Here is a 20,985-nt window from a genome sequence, read left to right on the forward strand (position 1 = left end):
ATTTTATTCAATTAAATCCTCTTATCCCTTCATCCACTTGCAAAATCCTACATCTCCCACTTGCTTCCTAAACCCTATTCCTAACCCCTTCTAGACTCTTCTAATCACTTCTAAATTAACCTAACCCATTTCCTAAACTTTGTCACATCCCTAAACAAAGGGAAGTCACTTCTCAAACCCTCAAAGTCTTTGAAAACCCTTAAAGGCTTCAACCACTTAACTTTGAAACTCTCCCAAACCATTAATGGTTAACTCAACCCTCTAGTATAATTAAAGAATTTCCCTAAACTCAACCTCCATGTAACCCAATGGTCTCATCAAGCATTTATTTCTTTGACCATGGTTATCCTTAATCTTTTGCACAAGAGTTTATCCTTTGGGTAAAACCTTTATCCAATAGATAATCCTAACTTAACCATAACCCTTACCCCCTAAGATAACCATGAGGTCTTCTCAAGCATTTAATGCTTCCTACCTCTCTTCTCAACCTAGTCTTATGTTGACATTTGTCACCATTTCATTGGTGATAATTGTAAACATGGATCCCCAACTTTCAAACTCAACCCTTGATTAAATCTTTCAATCCTGGCCATCCATTGCCCTATTTTTGCTATAAATAGAGCTCTCATTCCTCCATTTTGATCATCCAAGTCTTTAGCATCACACTTATACTCAAATCCATGCAAGTTTTAATATCTCATTTATGCTCATCATTTAGCCTCTCTTTTAAATAGAAATTAATCTAAATATGCATGTTTAGAGTATTTTCTTTATCATTCAGCTTAATCATAGACTAGTATATCATGCTAGGATAGTCTTGTTACTAATCTTGTCATCTTATAAACTAGTTTATTGCATTTATAGGATCATGCATAACTTAGGATTTATTTCATCTTAAAATCAACCAAAGCATCCCTCATTCTTGCATTTGTCATCCCTAAACCACTTTGCTCAGTGATTTGAGAGCAAAGACATTAGTTTGAGGGATCTTGTGAGATAGAAAACCATGGAACCAACCTTGGAAAGCTGAGCCATACTTCATGACTCCATAGCTTGCACCAAGAAGTCTTGTGGGTGTGCGAGCAAAGCCTCTTTGAACTCTGTTTTCCATATATTGAGTTCTATTGACCCGCTTTTCCCGCATACATTTCTGGTGCCCACCGTGGGGCCTGACCCCATATATCAAATCGGTTTTTGAATTTAACCACTTTTGCAGGTCCGCGGGAAACAAGAATCAACACGTGGGAAATATTTCCTAGCGCATCCGGTTAACAGTATAGCGCATCCCATTTTTTGTTCAGGGTTCATCATCTAGCGCGTGACATCCTTAGCTTAGCGCATCGTCCTCACTAACATTTTCTTGTAGGTCTCGGCGTGAGAGAAAAACAAAGCAACACATCCAGAAATGATCCTAGCGCATCCTGAAAACAGTATAGTGCATTTCTGCCATGTTTTAGCGCATCACTATTATATTGTAGCACATACAGTTTGTTCTGTAGCGCATCATAGATAGACAGAGACAAGAAAAATAAAATCTGTAACCGAGGATAAGATTAGACTTGTTGAAGTCCACCAGTCATCTAACATTTTTTTGGCTTGTTATTTTGCAGGATTCTAACGATTTTATTGCAGATAGGAGCTTAGTTTTAAGACTATTAAGATAATTAGAGTTTTTACTAACTTCGTTAAGTTAGTTTAAAATTTGAACTTCTTTTTATTAAAATTGAACTCATATTTCATTTGGGTACCTAAAACAAATCACCAATCAAAATTTTTCTTGCTTTTCTAGGAGAAAATTTCTCAAGTTGGGCTCTAAAAAGAACAATACAAATTTTCATTTTTGCAAAGGGCCTAAAAAGAATTTCACCATCCTTTGGTGCATAAAAGGATCCATCTTTAAATTTGGGCAAAGTAAAGAATCACACCAAGTAATAAAAATCGGTTACAATCAAAGAGGGAAGTTATTCCCCTTTTTCTTGCCGATTTTCTTTTGTTGACCAAATTGAAGTTTTGCTTTCTTGACTAGGTTCTTTTCCTAGATTAAGATAATCACTGATTTGAGGAAATAAAATAAACACCATGTTCTTGTGGAGCCGCATCTCCATATAGATCTTAGAAAATCACTGAATTGATAGGATAAAAAGAACAACTTGATTGCTTTGTCTCGAAAGTAGAAGGTATATGCTCTCCCCTTAACTGGGTGATAAAAAAACCAGACTACTCTTATGCTTTCAGTATTTCAAGTAAATAAAACCCTTTAGCAGGCCTGCCTTCCCGAGGGGTTGAAATCAACTCTTAAAGCCATTTATGGCTGGTGTGAAGGGAATGACCTAAGTGGGAAATGACTTTGACGCCAAGTGTTCCAACCCACTATAATCAAAAGTGGAAAGTGACGAAAGTGCTTTTCAATGGTTGCGCGTAGCGATTAGCCTTCCCCCAGTATCCTCGAGATAAGTAAAGCCTTTGTTCTAGAGGTTGGGAAGCCTCCTGAGGGAGTTTATCACTGACGGCTGAACAGGAAGCCTGATTATGAACCTTAGAACTAGAAACCTTGAGCCGAGTTAGTAACCAGACATTTGTAATATCATAGTGCAAGGGTGGGGAAGAATCCGCTCCCAAGATCGCTCACCATATATCTCCCAAGATAACTACTCAATTGTGAAGCAATTCACTTTGAGTTAATTTCTAGCAAAAGACAAAAAAACAGGCGCCCTCTAGGGGGTGACACGACTGTTTGAGCTGATGGAGTATTGAGACTAGTGGGCTATGGTATTACTTATGACCTTTGAATAAAGAGTCTTTTTGGCAGTGTATTCATTGTAACCAAACCTGTTAAAACATTGGGGATTTGAACACATCCTCATAGAATATACACTTACTATTTAGATTAGGCAAAAATGGTTATGTATTATGTGCTGTGTTTGCATTTGTTACTTTAGAAAATCATCCATCAACATTGAAAACCTAAGGCAAAACACCAAAATCACAGAAAATAGTCAAAACAGGGTAGTTTAGCGCGTAAGAGCAACTTCTTAGCGCTTCGAAACCATCCTTTAGTGCATCAAAGCCTACCTTTAGCATGTAAAGTATTCATAGTAGCACTTCATCAAAATTTAGAAACAGTCAGAGATAGTTAGCATGTCCGAAAAATAGCCTAGCGCATTGAAGCATCAACTTAGCACGTAGGAGTCAAAAATCAGCGCATCAGGTTTATCAGTTAGCGCGTGGAAGGCCCATACTAGCGCATGATATTTTAAGAAAAATAGAAAACAAATTTTAATAGTCTCAACCAGTTAATGTGTAACCGGGGGCAGCCTAGCGTGTGGGGTCTTTTCCCTAGCGCATCAAGAAATTTTCGTAGTGCATTTGGTCTCTGTTTTAGCGCATGTTCAAACCTAGAAAAACAGGGGGCAAAATAGTAGAAAATTTTAAAAATTTAGAAAGCATTTTTGAGAGCATCCTTTCATCAGCTTCATCTTCATCAAACCAGAGTATAAAAAACAAAGCGTTAAAAACTATTTCTTGAGCAAAATTTGTGTCAAAACAAAAGTTGTCCAGAATCAAAAACTGATCGCATGATAAACATATCTATCCTATCAAAATCGGGAAACATCATCACAAGTGATGAATAGGTTCTTTATTATCTCACGAATTATATCTCAAAAACACTTGTTCAAAATCTCAGGTTGTCAAATCAAGTTTCCATATCGGGAGACTTTATCCATATCATTTGACACGCTTTGTCGTGAGGGGGCATCTAAACCTTCACTTTGATAAAGTAAAACTTGAGTTTTTGAAACAAGATCAAATAAATCCAAAACAAATCAAAGGAAACCATTGAATCACCTATGCATGACTAATCCCCATATTCTGAGAAGAAAGAATATTTATCGTAACACCACATTGAAGAAACAACAACCAAGTTTTTCCAAATTTGTCAAAAGAAATAAATTTTTATACATCAATTGTCAACTCTTCAAATCTCATGAAACATTCCTTCATCACGTCAAACTTTATATCCAGAACAAATCCAAAGAATTTGACAAAGAGCCTTTGAAGACTAGGGCATATTGTCAAAAATCCGCATTCAGTCAAATCATAAATCGTGGAGGAAAGATCAATCCGACATTCTTTCCCGACGAGTGCATCACTTACAACACACCCTAATTTGAACCACCAACTTCGGAGCAACATATCGAAGAGTATTTTGTCCCCTTTGTCACAAAAATCTTCTACTAAAATGCTTGTTACTCGCTCTCAACAAAACAAACAAAGCAAGGCACAAGCAAAATCTAGTATGAATCAGAGGTTATGAAATCCTTTTGAAGGTCCACATCTAGAGGATACTGAAATTTCTGAAGAACTTCTTCAGGAATGCCAAGAAAGTGCTTCATTTCAAAAACTTGTGGAAATACTCATGGAAAATGACAAGGAAAAATACTTGCTCATGCTCACAAGCAAAGGGGTTAAACTCCCTGAAGACTTTGACACATACATGTTTAGAATGAGATCTCAACATTACGAATATCAAGAACAACAATGAGAAGGGGAAGCACGTGACCCTGAACAAGATATTCCTGAACAAAACATACCGGAACAATATACACCAGGGCAAAACATCCCTGAGCAACATCCTTGAGCAAAACATACTGTTCCATACACCATTTCAACCCAGGATTAATGCAAGGGAAGAAATCTTCCCTCAGCAAAACAATGCGCCTTTGGTTGCCCTTACTCAACAAATGCAAATGTTACAAAGACAAATGCAAGATATGCAACAAGGGATGACAATACGGTACTTATTAAATGAAATTTGTCCTTAACCCTTTGATAGAAGATTGCACATGATCCCTTTTCCTCCAAACTTTGATGTTCCTAAATTTGACAAGTACGATGGGAAAAGCGATCCCCGTGATCATGTCAGAGAATTCTGTACCATGAGTCTTGAATTTGCTGATGATGACACCTATCTGATGAGGTTATTCCCAAGAAGTTTGGGAGGACAAACAATGGAATGGTTATCCAAGATCACACCTACTGTCAGATCATTTGATGAATTGGTCAACAAATTCATAACACAATATTCCTATAACATTCAACATGCTATAACCATGCTAGACGTTTGTAACACCAAATAGAAAAATAATGAAACGTTCATGGTATTCCTTCAATGTTGGTGACGTATGGTTTCATGATATCCTCGAGATATTCCTAAAAAGGAGAAAATGGAAAATTTCATCAACAACTTGAATAGTGAGACGAGTTATAGGCTCAAACTCCAATGCATACCGTCTTTCGCTAAACTGATTGAAAATGACATTCAAGTAGAAGAAGTATGTGTCAAGAAAGGAAAGCTCAAATTCTTCAAAGAAGGAACAAGTTCATCAAACTACAATAATCAAAATAACAACAACTTAGACAAATCTAGATTCTGGACTCGAAACAAAAACAATGGAAACGAAGGAGGTAATGAATCACATGATCCAAAATCTAAACAGCCAGTGCTCGCATTATCAGGAAATCCTCAAGCTACAAAGAATCCTAAAGGTGCTAACCTAGATGCTAACACATACACACCAAATACTGATCAGAGTCAACCCAACACAAACAACACCAACGATACTCAAAACAAAACCACAAATCAAGGACCTAATAACAATTCACGAGACAACACCAACAATTTCCAAAAACGTGTCTTCACACCACTAGGACAATCCCTAGAGTCAGCATTCAGAGAACTCCTGGCTAACAAGATTATCTCTTTGCCCGCAATCAGCAACTATGAACCCCAAATCAAACTACCTTGGTGGAATGACTCACACTTTTGTGATTTTCATCGCAACAAAGGTCATCGAACGAACGATTGCATGAGATTGAAAAACATTATTCAAGACATGATTGATTGAGGTGATTTAACGGTGGATGGTCTCAAAACAAATGGTGACCATGGAGCCTTTAAAAATCCTCTTCCAAACTACAACAAAGAGGGAGCTTCAACCTTGAATGATACACGTGGAGCTCGTATCAATCACATCTACAATAACACCATCAATCACATATCAGCTGAAGACAATCATGTGAACGTCATCACAATCTGAGACCAGCATAATCATGAATCTATCAATATAACAACCAAAGCTTAGAAATATGTCTTGAAGGGCCACACAACAACAATGAACACTACACCAAAAATCCAATATGATTTAGTCAGCCAACTACGCAAAACTCCTGCTCAAATATCTATACTAGAATTGCTGAAACTGTCACCAAAACACAAAGACATATTGGAACAACCGCTATTGGAAACCAATGTACCTCAAGATCTAGATGCTGACAAATTCGAAGCCATGGTCACTCATATGACAGGGCCTCATAATCTCACCTTCTCAGAGCATGATAATACTTCCTTAAGTCATCCACATAACACTCCTCTCCATATTGAAGTCATCATCTATAAACACCAAGTAAAAAGAGTATTGATAGATGGAGGAGCTGGACTTAATATATGTACCTTAAAACTTATCCATGCATTAGGCTTCTCTGAGGAATCTATTGATCCATGTAAAAAGATTACCATAAAAGCATATGATGATGAGGAAAGATCCTCTAAAGGGACAATATTGTTACCAATTCAAGTTGGCCCCATACAAAAAGATACTGTGTCAGGTCTTAGACATAGACCTCACGTACAATATTTTATTAGGTCGACCCTGGATACATGAAATGCAAGCAATGCCTTCTACGTATCACTAGTGTGTAAAATTCCCTTACAATGGACAAGAAATTTCTATATCTGCTGATCACAATCCATTTCAACATTGCAATGCAATGGGGGTAGCCCAGGATAGTTTGGTTCCCCATAATAGGGAAAAACATAAATCCTCAACATTAGATCTATAGAAGGCAAAGTCTGAATCATTGCCTGGAGATTTCAAGAAGAAAATAGAAATCAAAGAACAAGGCATGGGGGAATACTCTTTGGAACCCATGTGTTTGGCCAACTTACCAGCACCACCCAGATCTCATCGATTACCTACAACATCAACACATCAGGTAACTCAGCCCATCACCAAATTTGATGGTACCTTCATCCAACTCGGCACTCTAGCACATGAATCAGAGGAAAAGGACATCCTTAGCTAGTTATACAAAGATGAGGAAGAAGATAACTGAGCAGCTGCTTTGGACATAGTTCTACCAACACACCTATATGGAAAGGGTTACTTAATCATGCAACAAATGGGATATGATGGTAAAGGACCTATTGGAAAATGCAAAGGAGTCACTGAACCAATAGACCTTCCTTCACAGCTCAGTAGAGACAAAACAGGATTGGGCTGTAAACTCACTTTCCTACTAAGAAAGATACTCTGCATAACTCCAAAACCTCAATGGAAAGCAAAGAAGTATAAAGAAGAATCCTAGCAGGAAACACTATTTGAGTCAGCCGAAACAATCAGTAAGGACCGTGAACGTAAAGAACATAAGCAACATCAGGAGAAACTCCTCAATCACAAGAAGGCCATATCTGCAGCAGTAGCTCATATTCAAGCACCAATATCTAAAAAAGCAGAACTACCTCCTGATATCATTATTCCTCCCCAAGGAGGAACAATATATGAGCAAATACAAAAGGTAGAAGCAAGATCCGACATAGAATAAATGAAAACTATCAAACTGGTATCAATTCTCAAAGATCTCTTTTCACCATACAACATACCTGTTTACAACACTGAAAAGATCTGGGATAATACCTCTGAGACTAATTCCAATGAATATGAATGGGGTAGCTGTTCAAATGCTACTTAAGATACCACTGAAAATGCTAGTTCCATATCCCTTTCTCAAGAAGAGCATAACGCATAAATTAGACTACCTGAATTTAGACCATAGAATATCTATGACGCTAAGGAAAGTGAGTAAAAACATTATGAACAAGTCTATACGGAGGATGATACCATCGAAGACCTCGATGAAATCCTGAACTTCTTTAGCACCTGAACCAATCATGATGAAACCTCTATCTTGACACTTACAGTAGCAGAACTTGATCCAACAAACGATTTCTTACCACTTGTCTTTCCCAACCTCATTGACTGGGATGAACCCGAAATACATGATATACCAATTTTCCCAGACGATGAATCCATTATCCACTACCTATGCACCGTTAACTCGGAAACAGGCTCTACTAGTGAGCATGATAATGATGTCTGCAATCAAGGGAGTGCCAAGTCTCTCAGTTGCAAAATTGAACCAAATAAAAGATTTGATGCTGAAAACCAGTCAATGACAGCTCTAGATCACAAAAAAGTAAAAATAAAGGACACATCTAAGGGTGAGAACCTTTTTAAGGCACCTAAAGATGGGAGACTTGACACTCTTCCTAAAAATTTTCATGAGCGATCACCCATATTGACTGAGCCCACTCAATCAATCAATATTGGTACTACAGAAACATACACCTTACAGAATCTCTGACAGAGGAGGAAAGATCAACATTTATCATCTTTTTAAAAGAAAAGCAAATTAACTTTGCTTGGTCATACACAGATATGCCCATAATTGATCCACACTTAATCGTGCATCACTTGTCCATCTCTCCAGGAGTTAAGCCAGTCAAGCAAAAACTACGAAAGATGAATCCACAGGTAGCACTCATGGTCAAGGCTGAACTAAAGAAACTATTAGATGTTGGATTCATTCAACCCATCGACTATGCAGAATGGATTTCCAACATAGTACCAGTATCAAAACCAGACGGTAGTATCAGAATCTGCACTGATTTCAGAGATGTTAACAAAACCTGTCCAAAGGACAACTTTCCTTTGCCCAGTATCGACATAATTGTAGACCTCACAGCGGGCCATGCAATGCTCTCACTAATGGACGGTTTTTCAGGCTATAATCAAATAAAAATAGCCCCAGAGGATCAAAATAAAACAACATTTACCTGTCCTTGGGGAACGTATTGTTGGAATGTTATGCCTTTTGGCTTAAAGAATGCAGGAGCTACTTATCAACGAGCAATGACAACAATCTTTCATGACATGATGCATACCTTCATGGAAGACTATGTGGATGATTTACTAGCTAAATCCTTCACTAGAGCAAAACACCTCAGCATCTTAACAAAGATTTTTGATTGATTAGAAAAATTCCAAGTCAGGCTCAACCCTAAGAAGTGTGTCTTCGGGGTTACATTAGGCAAGTTACTAGGCTACATAGTCTCAGCTAAAGGTATTGAAGTAGATCTAGCAAAGGTACAAGCCATTATGGAGATGCCACCACCAAAGAATATCAGTCAGCTCCACTCTCTACAAGGACGACTTCAATCAATCAGGTGATTCATCGCTCAACTAGCTGATAAAAGTTTTCCGTTCAATCACTTGCTACATAAGAATTTACGTTTTAGATGGGAAGCCAAATGTGCTGAATCTTTTTATCAAATCAAACAATATCTAATAAACTCACCAGTTCTAGTACCACCAATAGCAGGAAAGCCAATCATTTTATACATTTCAACAATAGATATATCACTGGGGGCACTGCTAGCTCAAGAAGATCAACAAGGAAAGGAACGAGCCATATACTACATCAATAGGACATTAAATGGCTATGAACTCAACTATACATTCATTGAGAAGGCTTGTCTAACAATAGTCTTCGCTTCTCAAAAGTTCTGACATTATATGCTAGTACACACAATTAAGCTAGTGGCAAAAATTGATCCTCTCAAATATCTACTCAGCAAGGTAGCTCTTACAGGCCGATTGGCTAAATGGGTCATGATTCTCAGTGAATTTGATATCCAATACATAGAACAAAGAGCTATCAAAGGACAAGCAATTGTAGATCAACAAGCTGAAGCACCACTACCAGGAAAACAAACTATGGAGATTGAATTTCTAAATAGAGACGTTCTTGCTATTTCTACCAAGCAATGGACCCTATACTTTGACGGATCCTACACACAACATGGTTCAGGTGCTGGAATTCTCTTCATCACTCTTGAAGGACACACTATACCAAAATCATATCGGCTTATGTTCCCATGCACAAATAATGTGGCTGAATATGAGGCATTGGTTATAGGCATCAAAATGGCCATAGAATGGAAAATCATGGAGTTAAAAGTCCACAGAGACTCACAACTAGTCGTCAATCAAATCAAAAACAACTATCAGACAAAAGATGACAGCTAATACCCTACAAATGAATGGTGGATGACTTCAAACAATATTTTGTACACATCACCTTCGAGCAAATACGAAGGTTGAACAACAAAGCAGCCGATGCAATGGCTAGTATCGCTTCATTACTATAGATTCCAGAGCAACAGAGTCATTACGAGTTTTTGGTAGAGCAACTATTCTCCCCAGCCTATGACCACTCTGAATCCCATGTTGTCTATGCATTGACTGGTTCGGATTCCCCTTTGTATGGACCAATATATGATTATCTAAAGAACAATACTCTACCCATTGACCAATCGCGAAACCAAAAGCGTAACTTTATCCAACAAGCCACCCGTTATACCCTTACTGTTGATACTTTGTACCGTTGAGGTCTAGATGGTACTCTTCTTTGTTGCCTTGATTGTAATGAATCTGATTCCGCTTTACACGAGCTTCACGAAGGTATTTGTGGCACACATTCAAGTGGGACTACTCTTGCTAAAAAGATTCTAAGGATGGGATACTACTGGCCTACAATAGAAAAAGATTCTTACCACTTTGCCAAGAAGTGTCCTAAATGCCAGATCCATGGCAATCTTATACATGCACCAGCACAGGAACTGCAACCATTCACAACATCCTGGCCCTTTTTGTCAGTGGGGACTAGACTTGGTCGGCAAAATTCATCCTTCATCTTCACAAGGACACAAGTTCATTATAACTGCAACAAAATACTTTAGCAAGTGGATGGAAGTAGTCCCCATGACCGCAGTGACTGGAAAACAAATTGCCTCTTTTATCCTAAACTATCTAATTTGTAGATATGGTATTCCAAGCTCTCATCACCGATAATGGAGGACCGTTTAAAAACTAAGATGTCTGAGAACTATGTGAACAATTCAAAATACAACATCGGTTCTCTACACCATACTACCCCCAAGGGAATGGTTAAGAAGAAGCATCCAACAAGACAATACTAAAAATCCTAAAGAAAACAGTGAATGATGCAGGCAAAGATTGGCATGTACAACTCAATCCAGCACTTTGGGCATACAGAACTAGCATTCGCACACCTATAGGAGCAACACCTTTCTCATTGGTCTATGGATCAGAAGCAATTTTACCCTTGGAGGTAGAAATTTCATCTCTCAGAGTCTCTCTAAAAGACTTAATCCCAGATGAAGAGTATCGAGTTAACTGACTACAAGAGCTCAAGCTTCTAGATGAAAGATGTCAACATGCCTACACTCATCTCAAAGCATATCAGCAACGCATGTGCAAGAGCTACAATCACAAGGTCATTCCTTGAAATTTCAAAGTTGGTGACTTAGTACTTAAGGAAAATCCTAGAAATCAACAAGATTGAGAAAAGAAAGGGAAATTTGAACCTAACTGGTTAGGTCCCTATGTCATCATATCAGTCTATGGATCCGGTGCTTATCAGCTAACAACTTTAGAAGAAGATGTGCTCGACGAACCAACTAACAACATTCATCTGAAGAAATACTACACTTGAGTAGTCTAATGCACGGAAAAAGTCAAAAACAATAAAAAAAATCAAAAACTCAAGAAAAAGCAAATAAAGAGGTACAATAAAAGCAACTGGTGAAACCCTGGTAATAGACGCTATTGTGAAATGACAGCTCCTTTATCTATATCCATATCCTTATCTCCATAGTAAAACACTATCGGCCATTGCCTGACACTTAGCAAACATCCATTCAGGACATACTTAGCGTAGTCACTATCCTAATTTATCCATCTATCCTTTCACCACACGTTACCATGGCTTGGTAATCACTGTACATATCCACATCAAGAGGCACACTTAGCTAGGGGCAATAAACATCAGAACTTACAAGCATGTTCAAACCATCAAGACTAATTGCAAAACTTAGAGCATCATGTCTAACAAAGCAAAAACTTACGCAAACCCAAATAAAAACATTAATCGATAACAGATTCACAAGAGAAATACGATGGATGATTTTCTGAAGAACCAACTGTTGCATTTTGCATAAAGTCTTGACTATTTTTGCATTTAACTTTTTGAATTATTGGATTCTCTAAATTTTCTCAACAATGCTTCCAAGCTAGAGAACATCGAGAAACTCCAATATTTTTCTTAGTCTTCTGTCTATGAGGCGATCATTTGTACGATGTAGATACTTGTCTCGAGACGTGATACAATGAATGTCACTAAAGATATGATTCCACTTTATGCATACAAATGGTTTAATCTTGTCTGTTTATACGCAATTTGCACTTTGGTCATCCTGGTTCAATTATACCTTGATGCTTATGCTATCTTGCAAAATCAAACATCATGTAAATTTTCCTCAGGTCATCATGGTTCAATTATACCTTTATGATTGTATAAATTTACAACATATCCAAAAATCAATCCATGCTCAATGATGATACATATATCGAAAGCAAATAAACATGTGGTTATATTAGATGACAAATGCAGAATGAGGGTGCTCCAAAAACAATTAGTTGCATATCATTTTAAAATTAGTTACATATCATATCATTCATCTCATTTTTAAGATACATCTCACAACATATCATATCATTCATCTCATTTTCAAGATACATCTCATAACATCATGCATTTCACTTCATCATATCATCTATCTAAGCATTGCATCATCATAGAATAAAGTAAAAGCATATATAAAATGCATCCATAACACATCACATGATCAAAGAAAATGATGTCATATATATATATATATAAAATGATCAAAATGTACAATATATGTCATGTCTCGGCCAAATATAATGATAAAAAATACAATGGAGACAACGTCTCTCAAATATGACTATCTCCTAAAGGAGACGGTCTCGCTGCAGAAGTCCCAGCCCCTGATCTCTAGGAGGATCATGTCTCAGTGGCCCTGTCACACCTCTACTCTCTGACCGCGATCCTGTCTCTCAAGATCGACTTGATCTCGACTGCGTAAAACTCTGCACTCGACGCTCCCTGGGCATCGCAGCCTCATAATGTCGATGGTAGTACTCCACCTCCTGGGCTCTCAAAGCCAGCTCTCTCAAGGTGTCCCTCATTGGCCCACCTGCTGCTGCTCTCTGCATGCTCGCTATGAGCTCCTCCACTCGACCCCGTTGCTCTATCTCAGTGTCGTGTTCGATGGTTAGTTGTGTAATTTGATGCTGATGCACTAATAGCTGTGCCTGCAACTGCTGCACTGTCACCTGTAAGGTCCTAATCTGGGCATCCTCCACATGAGTCAGAATTCAGACCCGGAGGGGCACCTATGAAGGGGTACCCCCAGTCCCTCTACCTGTCCTTGGTGCTGGTGGAGGTAGCACATCAGTCCTCCTCCTTTGTGCTGGCCGTCTCACCTCATCGGTCTCTCCCACTGTTGCTATCACCTCTCCCACCATCCCCTCACCCCCTACTCCAATCGCCAAACCTCCTCTACCTCTATCCATCACAGCTTGTCAAACTGCTCTCTCCACTCCTCTATCACCCCTATCTCTACCTCTGTCGCCTCTCCTACCCCGACCTCCTCCACCTCCTCTCTCATCCCCATCTCCCCCTCCCTCATCCTCATCATCATCAAAAGTGGGCCGCATCTCCGCTGGATCCGATATCCTCGCCACGGTACGAGCTGCAAACAGTCTAGCAAACTCATTTATCATCCCATCATCCAAAATCTCTGGGGCATAATCCCATATCTGGCCCGCTAGCTGCACAAACTCCTCCATGGCCACCCCACTATCAATAGTTGGACCCCAATTTGGTATGTCCTACCTCCGACGCGCATACAAACAGGTCCCCTGTGGTATCCCCTGCTACCGACCAAACTACCGCAAAACTCTCGTAACCAAAAATCTCTGAATCACAAAAGGGGTCCTCCCTATAAAAAATCAGGTCATAAAGACATATGGCATCTCCAGCCCATCCTCAGCCCAAACCTCGCAACCTATATATGGTCGCCATATGACCGTATCGATATCATCCAATACCCTCCTCCAATGCTCCAGTTTGCCTAGCTTCCACTGGAAACCTAACCCCCCGTATCCATATGAATAGGCACGTCCAACCGGCCTATCTCTGTCCACCAGTGGCCTAGCTGTAGGAATGTGCTCCCAGCACCATACCTGTAGGAGTGTAACGCTAGCTAACAAACTACCGTAACCCATGTATACTACCTCGTGCAAGTCCCTGTACAAATGGGCTAGCATAGTCGATCCCCATGTGAACCTGCGGCCCTGTGTAACCATCTCCTCCATTACCAGTCCCCATCCCACTAACAATCCCTTCGACCTGTGGTTGGGACATAGAAAACCACCTACAAAACCTGCCAGTACTGATGGAAGAGGCGCATAATCCAAATCCAGAAACTCCTACCATGGAATCTCATATCCACACATTGTATCATCGTGAAAAATCCGACGAAGTGCCTCTGTCTTGCCCTCCTTTGACTGCTCATAAGGTAGTAGTTCCCCTACTATAGGTATGCGTAGGATCCGGTAGCAATCCTTAGGGGTCACTGTCATCTCCCCTATGGAAAAATGGAAGGTGTTCGTATCACTGTGCCATCTCTCTGCAAGCATTGTAAGTAAACCCCGGTTCATAGTAGACCAAGGCATATCCAATAGGGAAGACAGGCCGCATCTCTCAATAATGTCCAGATCAGCCTGTGCCAACCGTGGTATCAATGCCCATGGTCTCGGGAATCGCTCGTGTGACTGAACCACTCCCAATCGCTCCTGTCAAACAACAAAAAAAGTTCAATATCAGTTCCTCATCAAAACATAGATATCAAAATCAAAATCACGTCATATCTATCCATATCAACTTGTAACACAACTCAAGTTTTCAAAAACCATATCAAACTTGTAACACAACTCAAGTCCCCATTTCACATCAACTTGTAACACAACTCAAGTTTCCAACCCATATCAACTTGTAAAACAACTCAAGTTCCACAATCATATCAACTTGTAACACAAATCAGGCTCCACATATATTAACTTGAAACAATGCACATCAAATCAAGTTTATACCAAATCCACATCGATATCTATGAATAACTTGAAAAATTGCAAATAAAACCAAGTTATATCGGCACTTATATTGGAAAAACAATCAAAACCATGATAGTAAACACAAAAATGAAACATTTACACCTATCCCAACAAAACTGACCTTATCCTATCAATTTTCCTCACTCACAAATCATCCTATCTCGCAAAACCAACAACATGCGCTAACTAAATTTGGCTACGCGCTAGATTGACTCGATGCGCTAACCTATTTTCTCCATGCGCTATCCTATCTTCCCCATGCGCTAGATTAACTCTATGCACTACCTATTTCTTCCAATGCGCTATCTAAGCTACCCTAAGCACTAAAACTTGACTTATGCGCTAACCTATCCTATGGCTGCACTCCCTATCTAACCCTATGCGCTAGGTCTAACCTACACACTACTTACCCCTACCCATGCAACTACCTATCTACCCAATGCACTAGGTTTACCTGATGTGCTACCTATTTCACTTTCTACGCTACCTTGTGTCCCTAATGCGCTAATGTGCATTTATGCGCTAACCTAGAAAACCTATGCGCTAACCTAGAAAACCTATGTGCTACCCTACGTTTTACGGACACAACCTAAATCAACAACCTTATGCGCTACAAAATTTTTCGTATGCGTTGACCGAGGACCTAGATGTGCTAAAACGTTAAACCTGCGTGCAAAATTCCAAAAAAGTACCCAAAACGACGAAATAAAAAATAAAAAAGGGGTCAAAAAGGTTGACTTACCGATGGTCCATACGCGGTAGGCCTCCGATACCTTCAAACGTGCTCGAATCGATGCGTAGAATATGGAATAGACATTTTGTCTTCTCTCCAAAAGTCTCTTTCTCTAAAGTCAACAAGCACAAATGAGACAAAACAATGCACTTTTCCCCTTTTATAGGGTGAAATAAAATTAGGGTTAGGGGATTGAGCATGTAATTCACTCGTAGTCTTCCTCATACCCTCGCCCACATCAATTATCGGGAGATGAATCAATTCAAGTATTCTACATAGCCAAAATTTTGCAAAGCAAACATAATTATCAAATCACATCAAATTTTTCCAAATTTTTGATTCATCTCCCGACGGGGTATTATCAACATCAATTATCAAAACTGGGGCATGACATATCTCAAAACGACATAAAATTTTTATTTGATCATAAATCACGATAACACATCATTTTCTTTGAATTAATATGTGCATGCATGTCACTTCAAAGAGGGGCAAAATGTAGACATATAAAAATGACCATATTCCTAAATGAATATTTTGTGTTCATTTCTCTATTTAATTAAATCCAATTTAATTAAATCACCCACATTCCTCTATTTAAATTAAGTAAATTACTCAATTTATTTAAATTAAATTCACTAGGCCTCTTTTGACATTTAATGAATAAATCATTTTATTCAATTAAATCCCTTCTATCCACTTTTAATTAAATTCAAATTTAATTAAATAGTTTACCCTAAATTGAATAAATCTAATTTATTTGATTTCCCCAAATTGCAACCAAATTGAATTAAATTCATTTTATTCAATTAAATCCTATTATCCCTTCATCCACTTGCAAAATCCTACATCTCCCACTTGCTTCCTAAACCCTATTCCTAACCCCTTCTAGACTCTTCTAATCACTTCTAAATTAACCTAACCCATTTCCTAAACTTTGTCACATCCCTAAACAAAGGGAAGTCACTTCTCAAACCCTCAAAGTCTTTGAAAACCCTTAAAGGCTTCAACTACTTAACTTTGAAACTCTCCCAAACCATTAATGGTTAACTCAACCCTCTAGCATGATTAAAGAATTTCCCTAAACTCAACCTACATGTAACCCAACGGTCTCATCAAGCATTTATTGCTTTGACCATGGTTATCCTTAATCTTTTGCACAAGAGTTTATCCTTTGGGTAAAACCTTTATCCAATGGGTAATCCTAGCTTAACCATAACCCTTACCCCCTAAGATAACCATGAAGTCTTCTCAAGCATTTAATGCTTCCTATCTCTCTTCTCAACCCAGTCTTATGTTGACATTTGTCACCATTTCATTGGTGACAATTGCAAACATGGATTCCCAACTTTCAAACTCAACCCTTGATTAAATCTTTCAATCCTAGCCATCCATTGCCCTATTTTTGTTATAAATAGAGCTCTCATTCCTCCATTTTGATCATCCAAGTCTTTAGCATCACACTTATACTCAAATCCATGCAAGTTTTAATATCTCATTTATGCTCATCATTTAGCCTCTCTTTTAAATAGGAATTAATCTAAATATGCATGTTTAGAGTATTTTCTTTATCATTCAGCTTAATCATAGACTAGTATATCATGCTAGGATAGTCTTGTTACTAATATTGTCATCTTATAAACTAGTTTATTGCATTTATAGGATCATGTATAACTTAGGATGCATTTCATCTTAAAATCAACCAAAGCATCCCTCATTCTTGCATTTGTCATCCCTAAACCACTTTGCTCAGTGATATGAGAGCAAAGACATTGGTTTGAGGGACCTTGTGAGATAGAGAACCATGGAACCAACCTTGGGAAGCTGAGCCATACTTCATGACTCCATAGCTTGCACCAAGAAGTCCTGTGGGTGTGTGAGCAAAGCCTCTTTGAGCTCCATTTTCCACATATTGAGTTCTATCAACCCGCTTTTCCTGCATACAGTATCATCTGATTGTGGGTAAGGTTTCCTACCATGGTTTTCCCCCTTATAGGGTTTCCACATACAAATCTCTGTGTTATGTGTTGTGGATGTTGTTTCTCTTTGTGTTTCATACATTAAGTTTCACCAGTATTGATATTTATTGTTAATCTGTTAACCAACATCAAGTTTGGTTTACCGGTATTATGTATCAAGTTTGATTAAGTTATATTTGGGTTAAAATTAATACACAAATGATTCACCCCCCCCTATTAGTTGCCTCCGAGTCCTAACAAAGAAATTATTTCAAATTCGTTGATATGTTAGTGATATAGTAATAGTAATTGGGAACAATGATACACCAATAAGAAAGCACAAGACTCGTTTATCCAATGGGACAAAGATAAAGTATACATATGTTGATAGGATCATTCATTGTAGGAAGATCTGAAATCCCTTCTCATTTATTGGGAATAAATCTCACTAATCAAGTAAAGTATGCAATTCAATTATAGTATTACGATAGCTAAACCTCCAATATTTCTAGGTGAGTTATGATGATTAATGAGCCTTTGTGAAGGGAGGTAGAACCATAATAATTTGTTCTAAGTTTGTATTTTTATATTTAAAATATAAATAGAATAATATTAAAAAATTCTACACTAATGAAAGTAATCAATATATTTAACTCATTCTATTAAATTTTACTCTAATACATACGTGCATGACTAACTATAAATTGTAATTATCTTAATGTATTTATTTAAGATATTAATTTCTTAAAGTATGATATAAATAATAATCAATTCGTAAATCATGAAGTAATGATTTGTGGATGAGAAATTAAAATACATTTTATTCTATCACATTCCCTTGCAATCATTCTTTTAGGGACACTTTCTATTGATGTACAATAATAGAGTTGAAAACAAAAGTATTATGACTATCTTCAATGTACGTTAGCAGAGCTAAAATCAAAGGTAATATTGAATTTACATTCTTACCTCCATTAGATGAGTAAAACAAAAGATGTCGCTAAAATGTAATTATGTTATAGGGGAGAGGACCCAATAATTGAGTGTGTTCCAATTGTTGTGATAGAAGTTGTTGATATAATACCCCCATACTTGCTGATTTAATGTCTAATTTGTGTACAACATTGCACCAATAGTTGTGACTTTAAAGTTGTTATTGCTGCTGATGAGTACCAATAATTGAATGAAATATACCCTTTGTTGTAAAAAGCAACTAATCATTTGATGCCACATTAGTTGCACAACTATTGGGGTACATTTTGCACACCTATTGGTCTCACCTTTTTTCGGGGGTTGTTTTGGACACCTTGGCAAAAGGCATGTTAATGTGGCATCATATTTGATGATGTGACCCTAAAACCTTAGTTATAAGAAGGGGACTTGCCAAGTAAGCTGCTGTAAAAAAATATGAGTGATTTGAAATTTACACATAGAATTTTGAGAAGCACGAAGTTAGGGTGCACAAACATTGGGTCCTCCCCACTACATACTTAGAAAGATATTGTTAAACTATAATGTGTCTCTTTGGTAACAAAATGAAACTAGAAATATTAATAAAAGAAAAATTAAAATAAAATAAAATGAGAGGGCATTAATAAGAGGGTGTAGATTAGTAGTTGAAATCAAATAAATATTATTGGAGACAATAAGACTATAGGAACTTAAGGTAAATGCAAGGGGTAGATTTAATTGATGGAAATTAAAGTTGACAAAGTAAGTTATTGATGTGTGCCAAGTTTCTCAACATAGACCATACTATCCACACAATCCATATGCCCTAGCATTATTTTCAGTCATCCCATCTCTCAACTACCCATTGAAGTCCAACTCTTGCATAGGCACAAAAGCCACTTAATTCAACAAAGTGCAATTTCAAAGCCCATACTCTATCATTCCTTACACTAGAGAAATATCAAATGGTTATGGGAGATAAGATGGGGATTGATATAATTAATGAGTGGTGGTGTCTCTGTCCTGAGATTGTGTTGTTGAGGAAAAGAATGAATTTGATTGTAGGCTATTGTCTTGAAATGTAGAAGTGGGATTTACACAACCAGTTGGATTTTTTTGGTTGAAAAGTCTCAAAATTACTCTCAACATATATAATTATAGTGCATCCTAGAATCATCTCATGTCAGACCATTCCATTTCATTTGTGTGAAATTTTCTTAAGCCTTTTCAACAAATCCATTTTTGGGGTCTTCCTACAATGATTGTCAACATTTGCTGATTGCATTCTCTTGAAAGTTTCAAAAGATTTTTTTGTAACAAACCTATTTTGTGTATATCTTATAGTCATCATTATTCCATGAGACACATCTCTTTGATAAATCTTTTCAAATACTTCACATGCCTTCCAACATGGTGTGATTTCTTAACAAGGAAGAGAAGGTCAAAATGGAGGATAGGAACTAAAAAAGAGTTCTAGATGACATGTAGGCCACTAAGGGTGTAAGAAGGGGGAGTAATATTTCACTCAAACCCATGTTGATTAGTAGAGGGGAGGAGTGTGATTGAGTGCACAAAAAAAGAGCACATAGATCATCATTGCCCAAACCAAGAGAGCTAATATGGACATTGTTCATGCTACTGGTGTTAAAATGAAGGAAAGGAAGATAAGAGGGGCGATCTAAAACAATATTTTTTGGTAATTTTCTAAATCCTTTTCTACAAATCCATTGCTGTATTTTGAAAACATCATGAAACCACCTTCCCTTGAGCATTACATAGACTAAGAAAGTAATAGGGTTTCATTAGGAAAGTATTAGGGTTTTGATTTCTTAATAAAATGACTAAATATTTTCCCATAATAAACCTATCACAAAATGGCTTGATAATAATAAATTGTATTTTACTGGAACTATTTGGGTCATCAAAATCTTCAATTCATATTTTTTCTTATGTATCATTTTAAATATGAACATGTAACATGCCACCAAGGAACCCTAAAGAAAAAGAGATAAGCATACAATAAATGCATGGAAATATATATATTTTAAATTAATTAAGTGTCAACATGCATTACATATACAAGTATAACACTCAACCTCAAGGT

The sequence above is a fragment of the Cryptomeria japonica genome, chromosome 8 (genome assembly GCF_030272615.1).
Source record: "Cryptomeria japonica chromosome 8, Sugi_1.0, whole genome shotgun sequence".
NCBI lineage: Eukaryota > Viridiplantae > Streptophyta > Pinopsida > Cupressales > Cupressaceae > Cryptomeria > Cryptomeria japonica.